Below are 21,012 nucleotides of genomic sequence, written 5' to 3'. Positions count from 1 at the left end.
AACAGGCAGCATCCTGAACCAAGGCCAAACGTCTACCCAGCCCTGTAAGTCCATCTATTCATCACTAATACTGACTTTATACGGTAGATTTTTCAAGCTGCTGAGGGAAAACCCATTCCCCTTGGGGGTGACAGATTCTTCACCATCTGGTCATACCATGCACATTTATTCTGACTAGCAGCAGCTCACCTTTGCTAGTGAAAAGTTCAAAAGCAATTACAACTGTGACTATGGCATTCTTATAGAAACAGTTTCCACCACTATGAAGTCTCAGCACAAGAAATGGAGGAGCTCTCCCACATGACTTCCATGAAGAAACAGCCTAAGTGAGAAGAGTAGTGCCTCTTTGGAGGAACATGGAGCAGCACATGAAACCCTGGCTGACGCTGTTGTGGAAAAGACTGAGACCTTGCCTCAGTAAGCTAGAAGATGAGAAACGTTAGACATTTTATTTTCATGGGTTAAGAATTTTAGAGAACAAGGTGTCACAGCAAATGCTGAGGGAAAGACAAAAAAGACTGCAAGGATCTCCTGAAAGGCGTGTGAGCTTTCGTCTGGTTCCAACCCCAGTATTCACAGGCATGACTTACATTCATTAGCCTCAACAGGATCTCTCTTCCACTTCTTAGTCTTTCCAGCTTTCTGGCATGGAATTCCACAGATCTAAATCTTGCATTATGAAGCATTACCTGCCTTTTGTTTGCTCTGAACTAGTTTTCTGTTACAGCTTCATTTGATGTCCACTGGTTCTTGTGTTGTCAGAGTGAATAGAGGTACGTCCTGCTTTCATCTTGTTCATCATTTTGTAGGCTTCCCTCCTATATTGAGATGTTTTTCTTTTGCGCTGAAAAGTCCTAGGTTGCTGAATTGCTCACATCTCTCATTATTCTCACTACCCTCCTCTAAGCATTTTTCAGTTCTCCTGCCTTGTCTTTGAGATAAAGGAACCAAACTGCAAAGCCAATCCAAAACACGTGGGTACCACAGATTTATGTATGGGTATAATAGTGTTTTTCTTTGTGATTTTATTTATTGATTGGCAATGAATATAACTGGATTCTTTTGAATTATTTCAGCTGGGCAAAAGTGTTTTAATAAACCACATACTACAGGCTGATCCTTTGTTTTATGCCCCAAAATAGACAGCAAAAAGAAGTTACACAATAGCAAATTAGATTAGCGATGCTCATAAAGAAAACCTTGGTTTACTCAATACAAGTGACGGTAAGTAACACTCCCCCTAGGCAAGCACCATCCTGTGAAAAATACAGAGACCAGTGTCCTTACAAATTCTGCATGCTGTTTAAGTCAACAGGATTATCTTCATTGCTGGTACTACTGTACCATATAGACTCTTCGTATTCTTTAGCAGGAATATGTTGTTGGTTGTGGTCAGCAATTAATACTCTGTAAGTGCCTGCTTTAGAAATGATAAACTGATTTATATGAAACACATAGATAACACACCTAGAATGCAAGACTGAAAGTACTTTAATGAATAACCAAAAGACCTCCCAAATACAAGACAATTTAAGGCAGTGTTAGCCTCTAAAGCTAGACTCCAAGGCAACACAGCATTTTTAATGCTGTACATATATATCTATGCATTCACACACATGCTACACTTCAGCAAAGCTCCTATATAGCCTACAGACTGCATTCTATATATGCATATATATTTCTATCAATTAACATTCTACACCTTATTAAAGACAATGAAAGTAAATATTTTCAGTCATGCAATCTTAACTGCCTGTCCTTACAGGGCTGGATGCGCCCCAGTGATAGTGTGCTTCAGCCTTTCCTGTAATAAGAACAAACTACTGTACATTTATTTATGCTTGTCTTTACTTCTGACACACAGAACTTGAACATGAGACAAGCTATCATTCTGGCAGATGACCAGAGAATATTATTCTATTTAGTTGTATCGGTCCCTTACCTGCTTTAATTATCAACAGAACACTACTAAAAAATACTGCGTTTGCAATAGAAGGGAGTTCTAAGATGGTATTCTAGACAAAAATACAGAAGGAGGTGTGATTCGTAGAGAAGTCTACCCACTTAAAAGATGACATATGTACACAGGACAAGATAGCATTAAGCAAGGTCTGTAAATAGGGACAAGCCAGGCAAGCTTCACCAGTTTCATTTACATCATAGAACAGAGAACTTGTGGAAAAAAAAAAATAATCATAAAAAGAAAAGAAATCAAAGCAATATGGAAAGTAATACCACTGCATAATCTGATACTATATATTTTTATAGCATTGAATTCTAAGTTCTGATAATTCTTCTGTATAAGAAAATAATCACTTTGTCAAGAAAAATATTACCTGCTACTATTTTCATTCCCTGACATCTCGTCTGAATTTTTGGCAATGTCTGACTCGCTGAGCTATCAGACTACCTTATATCCAGCACTGTGTTTCAAGTGAATGCTCACATTAAAAACATAAAACAGCTGGATTGCAGGGTTGCTTGGGGTGGGGGTGTTTTAAACAGTCACAGTACTTCTGCAGAACTTTATCTGAAGGGGGAAGAAAATGTCCCTCTCCCCAGATGAAGCAAGGAACTCTATGGAACCAAAAGGGATTGGGGCCCTCTGCTCCAAGCACATCTACGGTACAGCTGCAGCCTGGAATCCCCAAACCCATGTGCTGATTGTCTAACCTACAAGTTACATGGCAGCTGTTGCTGGCACTGAGAGCTGCTGCCCAAGAAGACCTGAAAATTAGAGAAGCCAGGGTCAAGAGTCTCCTCTCATTCAGGGCACACTCCCCAGAGACAGGTTAGGGGAGTAATGAGTATGTATTTATGAAGTTATTTAAGCTTTAGAGCTCATGGCATGCTTTATGTGCAACTACTTTCAGAAGGAAGAAGAAAAACTCTTATTTGAAGTTTTCTGGTAATAACTTCTTACCTGCAGATGGACAGAGATGTCTGCTTAGCGCAATCTCCCACTCCAGGCATAGGTGTCACTGCTGCTGAGAAGCTCAGCTGCTAGAAGAAAAAATTGAAACATCACTACACATTACTAAAACTGCCTTCTTGAGGGTAAAGAAAGCCCTATCCTCCTCCTCCCTTTAATGCTTCGGAAAATACAGTGTTCACCTAGCACCTACAGGTTTAGATATATAATAGCCTGTTATATAGAAACAGTATTTTATTTGTTAAAAGTGGGTTCAAAAGCAATCTAGGATACTGCACTTAATTTGCTATCTCTTATACCTGGTGTGACTTTCCTACTATAAATAACTAAGTGGGGTAAACAACATTTCAACAGCTTTCCAGAACATCAGAAAAAACCTAAGCACTGTATTAGGTAATCACAAGCATCTATCACTGCTAAATTGTAAATACAGGAGACTGTGAAATAATCTTCTTCCCTAATTTTCTTTTTAAGGAAAATAATCCTCAAACTGGAGGCATTCCAGACATAGAAACCTCCAAGAGCTCTCAAACTGCATACCCTGACTCCCTTGCTGCAATGAATCATGGCCAACGCATGCACATGAAGTCAAACAAACTAGGCAAAGGGTAACAAATCCCAAACTGCTGATTAAGACTAATATTAATCAGCTTGGAAGGGATGCTTACTACAGTGATATTTAACAGCATCATTGTGACAGATTTACAAACAGTGCCTAGTACTATGTCAAAGCCAGGAACAACATGTGAGAAGTGGTTATTTTTAAACCTTCACCACCAAATGCTTTCTGAATTATATTTTAAAGGAACGTATCTGAAAGTGTAACACTAAATGGGAACTTTTCACTTTGACAGAAGCATAGAAGAGTAGAACTAAATTAGGAAAAATCTTTCCTCTGGTCTTTCAGCATCTCCTCTTCCACTGCTATCAGCCACTGAATTTTGCACAAGACAAACTGTTTTTCTCCTAGTACTTGTCAGAACTATAGGAAAAGATCCAATATGCACCAACTCTGTCATAAGCATGTTTTAAGAGTCTGGAAAACAACAAAAAACATCTTAAAGATTGGAAAAGAAAGGACTTGCCTGTTGTAAAATACTACACCACACACACTGTGCATCAAAGCCCTATATGAATTACTTCTCAAAAATGGGATATTCAGGATCTCCAGAGAACTCAGGTACGTATCAAATAATTTTCCCCACCACAGGCTGAATATGTGGCTGCCACTCACAAACGAATACTCATTAAATTCCTGAGGCATCAGAATATGTTTTTGTGTTACGTTTTGTGCTTTGCACTCTGTGGACCTACTAACAATTACTAGTGGTTCACATGAGCCTTTTATTTTAACTCTGAAATTACCATAACCAGTTTTCGGTGAATTTATGCCTCTCAGCTGAGAAGCTGTGATTTCATACAAGGAAAAAGTGCTTGTTAAGCATTCTTAATGTATTTGCTTGCAGCTACATTATAGAATATTTCTTTAGATTTTCTGCTTGGGTGTATTCACCGCATACTAGAGTCAAACGGTCTTAGAAAATGCTGGCCATTTCTTTAATCCACCATGTCAGGTTAAATCAACAGTGCTTGAACTCCAGTTACTTATCAATACCCACATACACGTTAGATTAAGAAAATAAGTCTGGTTGTAGAATACAGACGGTGACTCAGCTAATCCAGAGACATATATGCTTGAATTTTGCTGGGGGAGGGAGAGGCAGTGAGGAGAGAATATCTCACCCCAAACTACAAGAGCTCAGCTTCAAGATGCTAAAGTTGTCTTTATCTATTGGAAACCAATCAACTGCCAGATACAAGTAAGTACACCATTACTGCTCCTTGTTACTACTCCAGAATGCTTTACACAACAGGCAAAGAATAGTGGATTTTTAACCTTAGGATGGAGTAGCTGTGATGCTGGTCCAGCAGCAGGGTCCACTCAGACAAAGACACATTCTCTTTAGCTCTATTGAAGCAGTAAAGCTCTTCTCAGACCACTTTGCAAACTGAGTGGGAAGGAATAAGGATAAGAGCCACATTCTGTCCTTAGGGACCCCTATTAAATCAGATTCCCAACATCAGCCACTTCCTCTTTGTTTTCCTCAAGCCATATGGCTTCCTGACAAACTGTACAAACAATAAACCCATTAATCAAGCCACTGCTGGAGGAAAAGTCTTTCCTTTTTTCTTTCCTTCCCTTCATCAATCCAGACATTCTAATGGAGATGGTTTATGTATTTTATTTTATGAAAGTCACAAGCAAAATACTAAAGTCTCCTTTGTTCCTACCCTGCAGCCCTGATTCCAGTACATACTTTTTCAGTAGAAGGAGATCCTGATATGTTAAAATGCAAAAAGATACGGGAATAGAGAAGTCAATCAAGCCAACAAGAAAGGAGCCAGCCTCATTGAATCTGTTAGTAAGAATACAGAATAAACTGCTACTGAGGCTCCCTAGAATACTGTGTCAAGAAACAAAATAACAGAAGTTGTTGTTTGCCGTTTTTTTAATTTGATTAACAGAAGTAAGTAGAACAAGAAAGGTGTTAGAAGTAATTTCTATTCCTACACGGGTCTCAGGAGGTGCATACATGCAAATACCAGAAGTAGGCCACAAGTAGCTGAAAGCAAGAATTTCTTGCAAGATACTACAATAAAGGACTTCCCCAGATTTCTTAAGTAAGGTGAACCAAGATGACCAATTCCACACAACACGCTACATAATCTATTTTGCATCTACTAACTGCTAAAATTGTGCAAGTGATCATGTTATTCTCTGATCATGATGAAATAAACACTGCACATGCAAGGAACTCTACAGCAGGGAGGAAGCACAGAAAGAAGAAGATTCCTAGCTCTTACAGGTGGGAAACTCCCTTTCCTGCAGTTGGGACAATACCACTCTCCTGTGGAGAGGGAAGAGGAGAATTAAAACCAAACTTGAAACAGTGCCACTACTTCATTCACCTAATCAAACAAACTTGAGAGTGCTCAGCTTCAGTTCTGCTGCTCAGTGCCAGTGTGTACAGGAATATGCCCTGCAGCTTCACACTGCTGCAGGGTAAAACTCTGTTCATAAAGAATATATATACACTGTTGGGCAAACAAAGAAAAAGTCAAAGTATGGCAAGGCATTCCCTTTCTTCCTACTTGATCAATAGGATCAAAGAATACAAGGCTGAGAATTCAAGAGCACTGAAGAGATAAGAAACAAAGACCTAATTTTCTTTGGTTTAATAAGCTTTTTTTTTTCTTTAGTGCAACATCAGACCACTCCTGTACTTTAAGATACCCCTGGAGTCTGTTATCCTTATCCAAAATCAACTATTTGCATCACACCTTGGAGCCTATGCAGCAAAGAAGGCCATGGTTGGTTTCCTAGTGATGATGGAAAAGGGAGAACCAAAAGACAACTTGCCATCTGCTTGTATGATGGCATTACCAATCAAAGCAAACTGGACAAAGGTTCATGTGTCAGTCACCACTTCAGAGAATATGAAAATGCAAAGTATCTGTTCTGTGGATCTGTTCTCACTGACCTTTTTTCCAAGACTTCTTTCACTAAAGTTTCACTACTCAATAGTCTGCAGTGTGGAAGAAGGACTGGGAGGAACAAGATATTACTTTCAAACTCAGGTGGTCTCTTTCAGTTTCACGTTTCTAAGGCAACTGTGACCCTTTCACTAACATGGAAGGAAAACAGCACTGGCATGGTAACAAAACTTTTTATCTTAAATCATACTTTGTTTTCATTTTTTACAGTTGTTCCATAGCTTACTGGAAGACGAAAACCATGTCACAATTAATGTGAACCAAAGTAATCCTCTGCTGAAACAGGGAGAAACGCAAAGCAGTTTATGATACTGAAAAAGGCCTTAAGGAGACACAGCATTAAACAAGGACTGGCTTTTCACAAGTTCAGCTTTTTTTTTTTTTCTTCTTTTCTTTAAAAGCTACAGGAAAGCAGCATTCTTGATTACAAGCAGGAAACCTTTCAAATGAAAGCCCTTTCTGTATTTATTGAAGTAAAGTAGCAATTAGCCACAAAGGAAAAAAAAATATGGAAAAAGTAATCTCAGAAGATTGAGTCATTATCTCCAAGGAGACACATCTGTAGTTTTAACAAGGTCAGAACATTCTGGTCAGTTCTTCAGGGTAACGGGAGATACGGGATGTTAGCTTATGTTTCTATCAAGGTAATGACAATTCTGAAAGACCAGAGATACCAGATGGAGCCTACCACTATGAATTATTAGCCTTGAGGTCACAACCTGAAAAGTTACACCATCATGCCCAAAGTACAGATGGATTTGCAAATGCCTTTAGGTAGTGTCAAAAGGTATGTTTGTTTAGGACAGAGTAGTGAGGAAGATCAGGTGTTGCAAGCTAGGGCAGCCTTTCACCACATCTGGGTCAGATGGTCCCAATTATTTTAATTGCCATTAATCAAAAGTTATCCTTCAGCAACTACATAATGACCTATGTAAAAATAAATCTGGGATTGGCTTTTGGCTCCTAATAAGAAAAGCTTCCCTGTCACAAATCAATTAGTACAAACAGCATCCTTGCTTGAAGTCTTATTAAAAAACCTGTTGTATGAAGGTTTGCAGGTGTGAGATAGTTTCTTCACATCAAGTGTCAAAATGGACTGTAGGAAAGGTTGACAAGAAAACTTATAGGTATACCAGTGGAGAGGAGAAAATTACTCTCTCCTGTGATCTCACTATTCTGTCCTTTCTGACCCTATCGATAAACATGTGCTCCCAAAGTAACAGTATCTGTATCAGTCTATTTTGGCTACTGCTTTTACCTGTGGGGACAAGACTGGTCCAAACTGGAAGCAAGACACATTATTAGGAGAATAAAAAGAGCATCTATCTGTATGTGTCTTCACTAACAGTAGTCACTTGTTCATGTATTCACTTAACTGTACCTAGCCAGTCACAGCAAGATCACAAAAGTTTATTCCTCCTTTTCCCCAGAGCAACTTAACACCTTAAACAGAATTGTCAGAGGAATCTTCCAACCTTGACTTCACCACATCATTTTGTCTGGAGCACTCACCTCAAGTCCTGTCTATGTTACCACTAGCCTGTGGTCACATATGACTGAGCAGCCTATGTCTGTGATTCTGACATCGTTTTGAGTGTTTTTTCAAACCACATCCTGTGGTATTAGGAGCAACACCACTAACATCCCTTTCTGTAGCAGTCAAAAAAGGTTGCCTGTTTGTTACTATTATTTAGCTCTTCTCAAGAAGAGAAAAAAAAAATTGAATAATAATCTCTTCAACTCCAACCCTAAATGACTCCCTCTTCACTCCACAAACATGGTATCCTAGTTCTCTGAGGTCTACTGAAGTGTTGAAAAGCAATGCTACAAAAATTGTGCTGATATATAGATCAAAAAGAGTGAAATGAAAATTACAATGCAGCCTGATATATACATTAAAAAAAAAAAAAAGAAGTCTTGACCATGATCTTTAAAGTTCTGCCTGTCAGTTTTTGCCTTGCAAGTATGTGAAGGACACTCGCTTTCCATACTTTAGTTTCCATGAACAACAGGCTTGAATTCATTTAATACAGTTTTAAACATTTATAGTTCCAGTTGTTTGAGAAAAGGGAAAGAAAAACACTTGAAGTGATTTATTTTCTCTCTGTTTAAAGAACATACCCAAGAGACCCCCAACACATAAGCTATGAGGACATCCTCCTGTAAAGTAGCATCCTTCAAGGTAGAGCACCTTGTTTTCTCTTCCTCTGACCCTGTCATTAAAGCCTACTGTAACAACTACCCCAAGATCAAAAGGGCACGCTGATACAACAGAAAGCCATCAAGACTCATCCACAGGCTGCACATACTACACTCACTACTCACTCACCTCCTCACATATTCCGTGCAACTCCATTTGGAGGGAATACTAGGGTAATTTCTGCCACGGAAACTGGTAGTTTTCTCCTCGACAGCAAGTTTTTTCTTGAGTAGCAGGCATTACCATGCTACGCTTCCTGACAGCAGGCATGCTTTTATTTGCTTCCTTCAACAGTCCCAGAAGTGCAAGGTTCCTGCAGACTTCTGATCAGAGACCCCCTTAGATAACACTGCCTTGGCTATAGAGCTGTAGCTAGATGCATTCAGGCTCATTTCACAAGGTAATTATGCAACAAAAGCAGAGATGGGAAGTCACAGCAAGAACTTGCTTTGTTGAAAAATTCTTTTTGCCGATAGTCTTTTCTGCTCACAATCGGCTAAAACCTCCTCTGTAGATTTAAAGTACAACTAGACTGCACCGCTTTACATGCCCACCTTACCATTTGAAACAAACTACAAATTCACCCTTGAGTATTAATTCTTCAAACACAGCATCAAACTCTTGCCATGCCTACATATTACTAAATAGCTTGCACTGATTCTCGGGAAAGCATGTATGACAAAGCATATTTGAAGAAGAAGAGAAAGAAACTGAGGTAACACAGTCAAGTGGTGGTTAGCAGAAATCAGGATTAGTTCTGTGTATTCACATCTCTACTGTCCTTTTGGGGGTTTTAAAGTTACCAGGAAGTGTGTTCAGTTTCTAGAAACCACACCAGGAACAGAAAATAATTAATACATCAGAACTAAACAGTCACTGCAGATTATTTGTAAATTCAAATTGGTTCAGTTTAGCATTAACCCAAACCAACAGCAACAAAATCCAGTTTCAACTCAGTTTTGTCTTTAACATTAACAGTAGTATTAGGCATCACCTTGCATTTCCAACTAACCCTTTCAATTCAAGGAAATTCTTATTCAACACAGAATTTCCCAGAGGGTTTAAATGTTAACTTCAATGACCTTTCCTTGGCAAAAAGAGTTATAAGCCACTCCTAACAATACACACACTCCAGCCTTCTTATAATTGCACAGAAAAAAGTGAATGAACTACTTAAAACAGTGCTCAGCAGTGGCAAAAACTGGCAGGAGAGAGAGCCTTCCCCTTTTCTGAAGGCCTGCAGTGCTTTCGTTTGTGATTGCCATCTTGCACACAGTGCACAACAGCTGTCATATTTGATTGCACAAGCACATCCTTACCCTATTTCAAATGCATGCAGTTCCATTGACATTAACACAGAAGTCACCTCTGCAACCAAAAATTATGCCATTTTACCTACTTCCTCCATTTCTTACTGTCCTCTATGCACCCCTCAATTTACAGTGAATGGGTCAGGAATCAAATCCAGATTAATAAGAGCCAAAAGTTCAAACTTCACAGCCTAGCAATATGTACGAGCCAATGAAACTACAGTGCAAACTATTCTGTATGGCTCACCACTGCTAAGAGGATAAAAAGAACCAGTGAATTCCTCCCAGTGCATGCCGATGTTCGTTTACAAGGAGAGGACAACACCAAGACAAAAAATTTCCAATCATGAAAGATGCCAGAAAGCCCACCTCTTGGTTGTGCCTTTGCAGGTAAAGTGCTCAAGGGACAAAGAGACTCTATGTCATCAGCAATATGTTAAGAGATCTTTATTTCAAAAGAAGTTTTTAAAAAAATTGCTAGTTTAAGTTTTTTTGTGCCTATGAAAAGTAGAAGACAACAGGTCATCTTGTTGTATATGCTGGACCATGCTCAACGTAAGTCAATTTCAGTATATGAATAACACAGCAAGTTCTCTAAGTAGCAGTTACTTTCAAGTCACTTGTGTCTGCAAATAGTCAGCTTCTATAAAATGAACTTCAAATGTCTCTAACTGAAAGCACACAGTGGATAATAGGTAAAATACTGAAGTATACAGCTGCTATGCATTTCCTGGTTGTAAAACCAGTCACAGACGACACCTGCAGAGAGCAAAGTTAGGCCTAAAAGTTTGCAGATTTCTAGCTTCCTCCACAAGCATTTGTCCTTGTTGAAAATGAGTACCCTCCATCATACCTTCAACCAACATCTGTGTATCCTGTGTCACCATGTTCCCCCTCCCGGAGTATGTGAGAAGATGTTATTAGTGGAGTTACAATACACCATTTCTTTATTGTTCCTAATCAAAGGAATAAACATTTTAGAACAGTTACTGCCTTTACACAATCACATAATTACAGATTTCTTTTTGTTTTGAGCTTTAATTTCTACTTCATTATGTAGTCAATAGAAGTCAAACTACCTTTCACTTTCCTTGCAATTAGCAGTGAGTCAAATGGAAGACAAACAGAAAGCTGATTTTTGCTGGTTTTGCTGCACTCCTTCATAAGAAGTTTAATCAATCCTCTGGAAGCAATCCTCCCAGTAAGATGAATTTCAAGCATGCCTGGACCTTGCACATAGGTGCAAGACAAATATGAGAGAGAGAAAAATGTATTTCTCCATCACAAGCCATTACCTCCATCTCACACAGCAGTAACTAAAACCACAGCATTTGTCTTAGTAAAGACACTAACTTAGGAGAAACCTTGTAGAAAGGAAGAGTCCCACAACAGTTTCAGAAGTAATGATGACTTCTAGTTAGATGCTTACTGGTAGTTATAACCTGTAGAACCAGGGCCAACTAAGCACCAGTGACCAGGAAATGCCCAAGAGGCGATTTATACCATTAAAGTCTTTGACTTTTATTTATTCTGCTAGTATAAAGGTAAATAGTATGGCTTTATCTACTACAAAACTTAATTTATGTCATTGGCAACATAAATCAATATTTAAAAGGCGCTAGTGATCAAGAAGAAAGCAACATTTTATAGTTCAAGATTACATTAGGTTTACAATGAATGAAAACATGTTTCTTGCTCACAACAATGGGATGACTGTCTTTAGATCACCTGGAATTACTGTTTTTTCTCCCTCCCAGTTAAGGGGGGGGGGAACCCACCAAGAAACCACAGGGCTAATTTTAAAGATCCTACCTTAAAAGTACAGAAAGATCATATGTGTTCAGTAATTTACTAGAGAAAATGTCAGGCTGTTCATTTCAGAAAGGCAAAAAAAGACAGACAAATCTCAAGACATTCTGCCTACAGGAAGAACCCAATCATGAAGATATTTCTACAAAGTTAAACAAACCCTAAATGTATAAAGATGGCATTCACTTAAGCAGAAGTTTAAGGCGGATCACAAGTTGCTACATTTTTTTTATAATGTCACTATGAGAAAATAAACCTGAATCTGGCAGATTATTAACTCACTGCTTCTGCTCTCCTGTAAGAGGTTCTACAGTTCAGCAGCTTATGGTACAGGCTGGTGCTATCACTTAAATCAACCTCTTCACATCTCAAAGCACCCTGACTGTTAAATGTAAAAAATTTACTGTGGCCATAATGAAAACACTAAAACCGAGTTTTCTGACACAAACATGACCCCTACCATTTAATACTTTAGTTCTCTGAAAAGGGGAAGAAAAACCAAACCAAAAACCAAAACAATTACACTTCAGGGTAAATGCAAGTTATGGGATGGGAGACGCTATTTTTATGGATGACTGCTCAAGATTACTAGATCAAATAAAAATGTAACCAACCACAAAGGGGTATGTTGCATTAAGGAAGACGGTGGAGTTGGGTAAAAGCATGTTGTATAGTGAAGTGAAGATAAGCATAATAAAACCTAGGCTAACCAGACTCTCCAAGCATTGGAACACTGGAAAACAGACAACCTTCATGTCCCTAAAGCCTTTTCTTCATAAGGCCTTCCAGTCAAGAAATCCTCTCTTTTTTAAATTTTTCTGACTAATGAAGTCTCACAGTAACTCCAGAGTCAGGTCAAGCAATTATATTCAATTAAGGTCACCACTTGTAATCAAAGACCTTTCTTACAGTCAAACAGCCATTTACTACTTCGTTTTTTTTTATTTTTGGTAGGGGATCAGGCTCATTACTTAAAATAAAGTGCTCAACATCAGCCAGAGGAAATGGAAAGCTTTTCTTCAAAGTTCAAAAGCAGGATTCATATCTTCCTGCCATTAGCAGAACAAACACAAGATTCAAGATAAAGAGAAAAGCAGTAATAAAGGCTATCATGCCTGTTAGCTGCTTTCAGACATCCAATTTTCTGTTCCCCTGTTCAACTCCCATCTGTTACCCAAAACACTCATTCCTATCTTGCTGCACCTTATTTTTAATTTTTTAGAAAGGAGTCTTTAACATTGCGTGTGCATGGTCATATGCTATACAAGATGCTGGTTTTGCTCCACCTGAAGGTGATGAGAAGTTGACAGGAGAAGAATTTAAGTGAGGTCACAAATATAATTCCTGCTAAAGGGAATATGCAATTGAGCATAGCACTGGCATTTCCACCAGCACTGGGCTGAAGCCAGTGTTTCAATTATGCCTGGTCTAAATGTTTCAAAACAAAAAGGGAGAAAGCTCTACCTTAAACACTTACTGCTTGCTTTTCCCAACACAACCACCAGAAAAGCTAGCTGTAGGTCAGACCACATTCAGCTAACCCAGTACCCCATCTCATGCGCTGGCCAGAGTAAGTCTACCAATTGCAGGCAGACACTGTGTCAAGAATTTAACAGCTTAACCACAAGCAGTTTCAGTGTCAAACCATGGTATGAATTACATGAACACTGGACAACGTTTCTTTGGACTTCTTTCAATAAGGCAGGTTAGAAAGGGTTACAGGCTCACGTTCATATGTCTTTAGGTTAAGTCTTTGAAGTTTCAAAATTACTTTAACTTGCTATGCATAGAGACAAACGCCAAGTTCAAGAAAGTAGAGTATTAATGAGCTAGCAGTTGCCAGATTTGGTCCTTTGTAAGTATGAGGTAAAATATATTAGCGTAAAGTCAAGAAAAGAAGTTCATACTAAAGCATTTTACCTTGAATGGGATTGGGTTAGAACCTGCACAATACCACAGATCAGCAGACGTGTATTAGCTTGTTAAACTATTGTAACTCAGTGTGTCAGTCCTTAAGTCTCTCAAGTCTCTTTTGAAATGCTATGGAGATAACGTAATAAAAGAGGTACTTCACCCCTGTATTCCAAGAAGGTAACTTCTTTGGTTGAAGGACACTTCACCACCTCTATCCCCTACTTCTTATAATACCTTTCTCTTCCCTCCTCCCTCAGTCTAATTCAGATTCACTTTTTCCAAGGTTAAGGCAGTTTATAATGCTGCAAGAGCAACAAGGAGCATTATCGATGGCATTTCCAAAACTATCTGTAGTTGTCCTACATCAGTGGTGTACCACATGCCAGACAAGGTGGTTTTACTCCACCTCCACACTGTTCTTATCTATGCAAATCACTTTATCACAAAGTTTTGCTGTACTTCTAAACACTCCCCAGTATCCATGGATCTTCTTTAGTTGTGATCTGAACAAAAAAACAAAAAACAAAAACAAAAAACAAAAACACAGACACATAGTGAAAGCGAATTTGGCCGGCTCCTCCTTCCCTACACTAATTCCCATGGTGACATAAGACAAGCTACCTCCAAAGAGAACATCCATTCCCAAATCACGCAAGGAGTTGTAATGCCCACAAAGAACTTCAATAATGCCCTCAAATAGGCATTATTTCATATACTATGTCCTTATGGAAATGCCATATAGGCACCTAAACTTCCACTGGGAAGAAAAAATACAGATTATCATGGGGGGGGTGGGGGGATGGGGTGTCTGCATTTGGTTTTAGTTGTGGTTTATTGGGGGTTTGTTTTTCTTTTTTTTTTTGTTTTTTTTTCACAGCTACAACTCAACTATTAATGTTAAGGATTAATTATTATGTTAAGAATGCACCCACTCATTTGACCTAGCATTAGCGTGGTTACTGTTTAAAGCTATCACAAGCATCAACCTACAGCTCTTTTTACAATTTAATACATCAGTTGCACAATATTAAATTCAGATGCAGAGATTAAGCATTCTCTTTGCAGACAGAGGCACAAAAAAAGGATTAATCTTTCACCTAATCAAGTACAGCTAAATAATTCCATAGTGCAGAATGAAGGGTGGTTTTCTGCCATAGCACCAACTGCGTGTGTTGAGACTTCTCTTAATTTCTAGTATCAGAGTTTAACTGAAACTAATGCTAATTAAATAAATTTTGGAGTAAAGTTCTACAAATCAGCCACAAGGGCAGCAACACTAACCTCCACTTGCCAAATGAATGCTCTGTGAAAAGAAAGCATGGGTAACACTGCTGGGCAGAATCAACCAAAGAGTATCATTTGACATGAAACACGCTTTGGTCCCCAAATTAGGAAAGCTAATAATTCTTGCAAAAGGACTAGAAAAACACAGTCAGCAAAGCATTCAATAAGCTTTTAAAAACTTTCACAGGGGTTACTGTCACAGCTTTTACAACACTGCACACGCGTAGTCAAAACAGGTCAAATGTTAAAAAGGCATGAACAGTGTCAAAATGTTAAACAACCCTCACAAAAAAAAAAACAACAAAACACAGAAAAGAAAAAAAGGAAAAAAAAAACCCACAAACAAACAACACAAACTCCCTCAAAACCTCCTCAAAACCACCAGGCATCAAAACTGGTATTTGCATAAGTCAGAAACTTGCTTTTCTTCATGTATCACCAGACACAGGGAAGAGCCCAGTGGCATCAGGCACCACCTGTGCCAGCAATACTCCCAGCTACAGCAGAGGAGGTCAGCAAGGCAGCAAAGCCTTTTGGAAATCCAGGGTCTTCAGCAAAACGTATCAGGAGTCCCAGCTCCACCATATATGTGATGCATGTTCATACTTGCTGTGCCTTTTCCACCAGAAGGCAAAAACAAAAGGGCCTGTCTCCAGCCACCCAGCCAACAGCAGAGAAAAACATTACTTGTTTGTTTCAACAGAAACACTTTCAGAACAGGAATGAAAATTTAGGTAACCCAGATCTTCAGGAGAGATAGCTAGACTTTTTAAGCAAAAAGAACAAGAAGAGTTATCTACAGTTGATGTGTAGCAGAGCAAAAACCATCAAACCCCAGCAGTTATATCCCACCAGTTGGTACCCTTATTATTCACTTTAATTTAGATACATTTTAGAACAGACATTCCCTGGTTTTCATTTGAAAATATAAAGCTTATTTCTCTATTCTATGCCAGTCATTTTTGTCCTTCTTGTCCTTGAGATTAAATTGATGTAGGAAAGCATATACTTTGCATAGGACATAACAACCCTTATGAGAGCAATTTTAGATTTCATAAAAAGTGACCAGGCATCATCATGCAACTCTGTCATTAATGCAGATCAATATTTCCAAGGTGGGTACCAGGAGGATGGTGCCAGGCTCTTCTCAGTGGTGCCCAGCAAACAGAACAAGGAGCAATGGCCATAAACTAAAACAATACAAGTTTCACCTCAACATGAGGAAGAACTTCCTTACGCTGAGGGTGGCAGAGCACTGAACAGGCTGCCCAGGGGCTTGTGGAGTCTCACCGTCTGGAGACATTCAAAACGCTCCTGGACATGTTCCTGTGTAACCTGCTCTGCGTGGCCCTGCTTCAGCAGGGGTTTGGACTGGATGATCCCTAGAGGTCACTTCTAACCCTAATGATTCTGTGATTCTGGTGATTACTTTTTTGTTACACAAAACGTTTAAGATGGAAGACAGGACAAAACCACTGGTTCAGTCACCTTCAAAGGAGTTCTTTATGAAGAGAATAAATAAATAGGTTTTTAGCGTGAAGCCTCCCACACTACCAAAGCTGCAGAGTTAACAACTGTTAATATATTATGCAATTGTTAATAAATAAGTTTTTGAAATGCATTAAAATTGGCATCAGCATTTTCTTGGCAGCTTGTCATTAACAGACCAACGGTTATTTCATTTCTCCAGTAGTACTGCCAGCGTAGCAAGCTGACAGCAATCCAACTAAGAAGTTACTCAGTTTCAAACTCACCTCCTACCTAACACTAACTGAAATTGGTTGAGTACTGCCTTCAGCTCTGGAGCCTCCAGTGCAAGAGGGACATGGATCTGCTGGAGCAAGTCCAGAGGAGGCCACAAAGATGATGAAAGGGCTGGCGCACCTCTCCTATGAGAGGCTGAGATAGCTGGGCTTCAGCCTGGAGATGGGTCTGGGAAGACTGTACAGCAGCGTTCCAGTACCTAGAGGGGGCCCACAAGAAATCTGGAGAGGGACATTTTACAAGGGCATTGCACGGATAGGACAAGGGAGAACAGCTTTAAACTGACAGATGGGAGATTTAGATTAGATATATGGAAGAAATTCTTCACTATGAGAGCAGCAAGACACTGGCACAGGCTGACCAGAGAAGTTGAACACTGCCAGGGATGGGGCAGCCACAAGGCCAAGTTGGACGAGGCTTTGAGCAACCTGGTTCAGGGAAAGGTGTCCCTGCCCATAGCAGGGGGGCTGGAACTGGATTATCTTTAAGGTCTCTTCTAACCCAAGCCATTCTATGATTACTTGACTAACACAATAAAAAAAAAAAAAGGAAGACTGTTGTCACTTGCTTGTAACAGTACACCATCAATTGGTTATTATTGCATAGCTGAACTATAATTTGCATGTACTCATAAAAATTCCACAGTATTTAATGATGTGTCACCTTATGTCCTAGAAAAGCCCTACAGCAGGAGGTTTGCTATAGATGAGATCTGATGCATAGATGCCAGCCTCACAGGGAAACCTGAAGAGTAAAAACACATTGACACCGCCATTTCCCCTTGCAAATATCTGCCTTCATTGTATTACTTAGAATTGAAAAATCATTCACCAAAAATAAAGCAATAAATCCATAAATCTCTTATGCACATTTTATCCAAAAAGAAATGCAAAAACTAGACTGAATGCAGATTTCAGAAAGTTACTCATATACATAGACTACTACCTATTCTTATTTAAAATCACAGCAAGAATACATACCTACAAAAAGCCTCACCTGAGAGCTACCTGAGAACCTTGCAATGTTCTGGAGCTCACAGAGATTGGAAGATACAGGAAAGTGTATTCTTTTACATGGATCAGGCTGGGGAAGGTAACTGAAGGGTTTGTCACCAAATATACCTCAGCCATTAAGTGTTTTAACACAACCTCTATGACTACGCAAACTGAAAACCAATTCATTCTTATCTTGCAGTTACCTTTCACTGAAAGCAATGCAAGTCTCTGAGACGATACAAATCATAGGATCAACTAGGTTCCGGGTTACAATGCAGTTAGAGAAGGAAAAATCCCATATCTGTGTGCCCTATGAAGGAGAAGAACAGTCTCATCAGTGACTTCACATCAATATTAATTGCTAAGAATGTTTCATATTAAAAACAGAATACAATACCTCAGAATAGGTATTAAGACGAAAATATCTGGGGCACAGAGGTTGAGTCTATTATCCAACCACATTCATTAAATACATATTGCCCAAAATAAATCTGAAACTACACACACAGAACTACACATTGTCATAAAGGGGTGCAGAGGAGATCTGCCAGTTTAAGAAGTATGCCCATAAACCAAGCACAATTACTATTCTAAGGACTTCAGAATTGGTTTCTTATGTATATTAGCTGAAAAGCAAACCAAAAGCTGTTTTCATAGCATGATTTTATGGTCTACATAAATCTTTGAAACAGAAAATTTAGAGCAAAGTCATGAAGACAAAAGCAGTTTATTAATCCAAAGAGTGAATAAGTGTTATTTTCTTCAGCAAAAAGAACTTTTCATCTCTACAAGAGGACAGAAGTCACCATCTTCTTCTGAAAGCAAACAGAAATGCAGGTGTGCCACTGCTAATAATTGTACATGTTCTAGAGTAATGCAAGAAGCATGAAAGAGCTTTTAATTTTGTTCGCTTTCACTGACAGCACAGTGTATGAAGTCTTCACACAAACTAAAATCAGTCACAGGCAAGTACAAGCCCCTGTCTACTTTAGGGATACAATGGCCAAATGTTTACAAACCTGAGCAGTTCAAGTGCTTACCTTTGCATGCAGCTGTGTTGCAAGATGATAAGATACTGCTCTTTTTTTCTGCGTTTGTAATTCTTAAACTACGATACTGCAGAAAACATGTCTACTCCTAGTACCAGCAAGGTTATTATTCAATGACATTAAAAGCCATTTGATGAGGACTGAGTATGTGCTAGGTAATGGATCAGATCACTCTTCACAGTAATTCAATTACAACATAACTGCTTAAGCCTTCTAAAAATAAATAGTATAATGCAAGTAGTATAACCATTGGTAAGCAAATTATGTCCAAGAATGATGTGAATAAGATCTCAGTCCTTAGATTCTGGGTGGAGGAGATAGCTACTTATACGTATCAACAACTTACTACTAGCACCAGAAACCAGATTATCCTGTTTATTACATTTTTATATGATTATGATTATATCCGTTATCTAACATATTACAGGGAGGCGGAAAAAGGAAAGAAGTTTCAGCATTTCTGTATCTCCGAAGTTGTTTAGCTCCATCTTAGCTTTATACCTACACTGAACAAAGCATATAAATAACAAAATCCCCAGTAAACATTACTTGTTATGCTAAAGCTGCATGACCATTGTACAACACGAACAGAAAACCTTTTTCAGTGAGAACAACGTAAGGTTATTCCCACTCTGAGAGGAACAAGACCTCAAGATTTTGAATCACTCAGGTATGATACCTTTGCATCACACAAGGCTTTTACACAATAATACTCGTCTTTTCCACTGGTCTCTTTTTTCATCATTTGGAAGGGTTTGTTGTTGTTTGTTGATTTTTTTGGTTTAGTTGGCTGGTTGGGGGGCTTTGGTTGTTTTGTTGTTTGGCTTTTTTTTTTGGGTGGGTTGTGGGAGGTGGTTGTGAGGGGTGGTTTTATTTGTTTGTTCCTCCCCTCTCCTTAAATCTGTAACTTAAGGGGAGAGAAGTCAAATAATCATGGGATAACTGAACACCAGGGATAAACCGAGAAGCTAAATAACCTCTTTACTCAGATAAGCAGCAGCTGGGCAACTGCCTAAAAGGGCACATAGATACGCTGCACACAGATATCCTGGCTTGGCCCTTTAAATAACGCTTGCTACATGCAAAGGAAAGTGCTCAAGTTTACCTGAGGCTTTTATACTTATCCATTTAAATTCACATGCAAGATAGGAAGCACCAGCAGGAGGAAAAGATTATTGTATGTTAAAGCATCTCTTCAAGCAACATTTTAAAGAAGATTAGAAGCTCCACTGGGTCGCTCACTGTTTCTGCATTTAGCTGCAGCTATGTTGGGAGTACTTCCCCATCCCCCTTACTGCCACCCCAGGTAAAAGGTTTACCTTGTACATGTACCTTCTTAAAACCTGCCTTAAGCTTTTAGATTTACTGACTGCTGGAACAGAGAACAAAATTCAGAGCCAAATAATCATTATGGCAACACCTTTCAAACATAAGGCCAACTTTTTATTACAAACAAGATTTCTCGGCTACACCTAATCTTCACAGGTAGCAACAGAATTACTCGATCATGTTTATTTCTGGCTTTCTCCCCATCCCTCTGTACCTCTGTTCTAACAAAAACGCTTGCCTTTTGCAACCAGCTCCTAGTTTTCACACTGGCAAATTCCAACTGAATTCCAGCCCTTACAGCAGGGGAAGTGTCCCCCATGTTCAAGACCATCTTAAAAATCTGAACGTGCACAAGTCCATGGGTCCTGATGAGATCCATTCACGGGTCCTGAAGGAGCTGGAGAATGAAGTTGCGAAGCCACTGGCCATTGTATTTGAGAAATCATGGCAGTCAGGTGAAGTTCCTGATGACTGGAAAAAGGGAAATATAACCCCCATTTTCAAGAAGGGGAAACTGGATGACCCGGGGAACTACAGACCAGTCAGTCTCACCTCTGTGCCTGGCAAAATTTTGGAGCAGATTCTCCTGGAAGGCATGCTAAGGCACATGAAAATCAACAAGGTGCTTGGTGACAGCCAGCATGGCTTCACTAAGGGGAAATCCTGCCTGACCAACTTGGTGGCCTTCTATGATGAGGCTACAGAACTGATGGACAGGGTTAGAGCAGTTGATGTCATCTACCTGGACTTGTGCAAAGCGTTCGACGCTGTCCCACACAACACCCTTGTCTCTAAATTGGAGAGACATCTACTTGATAGGTGGACCACTTGGTGGATAAAGAACTTGCTGGATGGCCACACACAAAGAGTT

At 39.2% G+C, this 21,012-nt stretch overlaps 1 protein-coding gene across 2 annotated transcripts in view; it reads right to left on the bottom strand.

Moving 5' to 3' along the window:
* Nucleotides 1-21,012, bottom strand: part of RASSF8 (Ras association domain family member 8) — an 86,143-nt gene that overhangs the window by 43,239 nt on the left and 21,892 nt on the right. Inside the window, exon 2 of one of the 2 annotated variants that reach the window (XM_062634804.1) lies at nucleotides 2,936-3,003. The gene's annotated coding sequence lies outside the window, so the exon portion shown is untranslated. The remainder of the gene's footprint in view (nucleotides 1-2,935; nucleotides 3,004-21,012) is intronic. The other variant, XM_062634805.1, reaches the window with a different exon arrangement.

The sequence above is a fragment of the Pezoporus occidentalis genome, unplaced genomic scaffold, assembly GCF_034315485.1.
Source record: "Pezoporus occidentalis ecotype Australia unplaced genomic scaffold, CSIRO_AGI_Poc_V1 ctg44, whole genome shotgun sequence".
NCBI lineage: Eukaryota > Metazoa > Chordata > Aves > Psittaciformes > Psittacidae > Pezoporus > Pezoporus occidentalis.
Note: the sequence above shows the minus strand (reverse complement) of the source record. Positions and strands in the feature narration are given on the sequence as shown.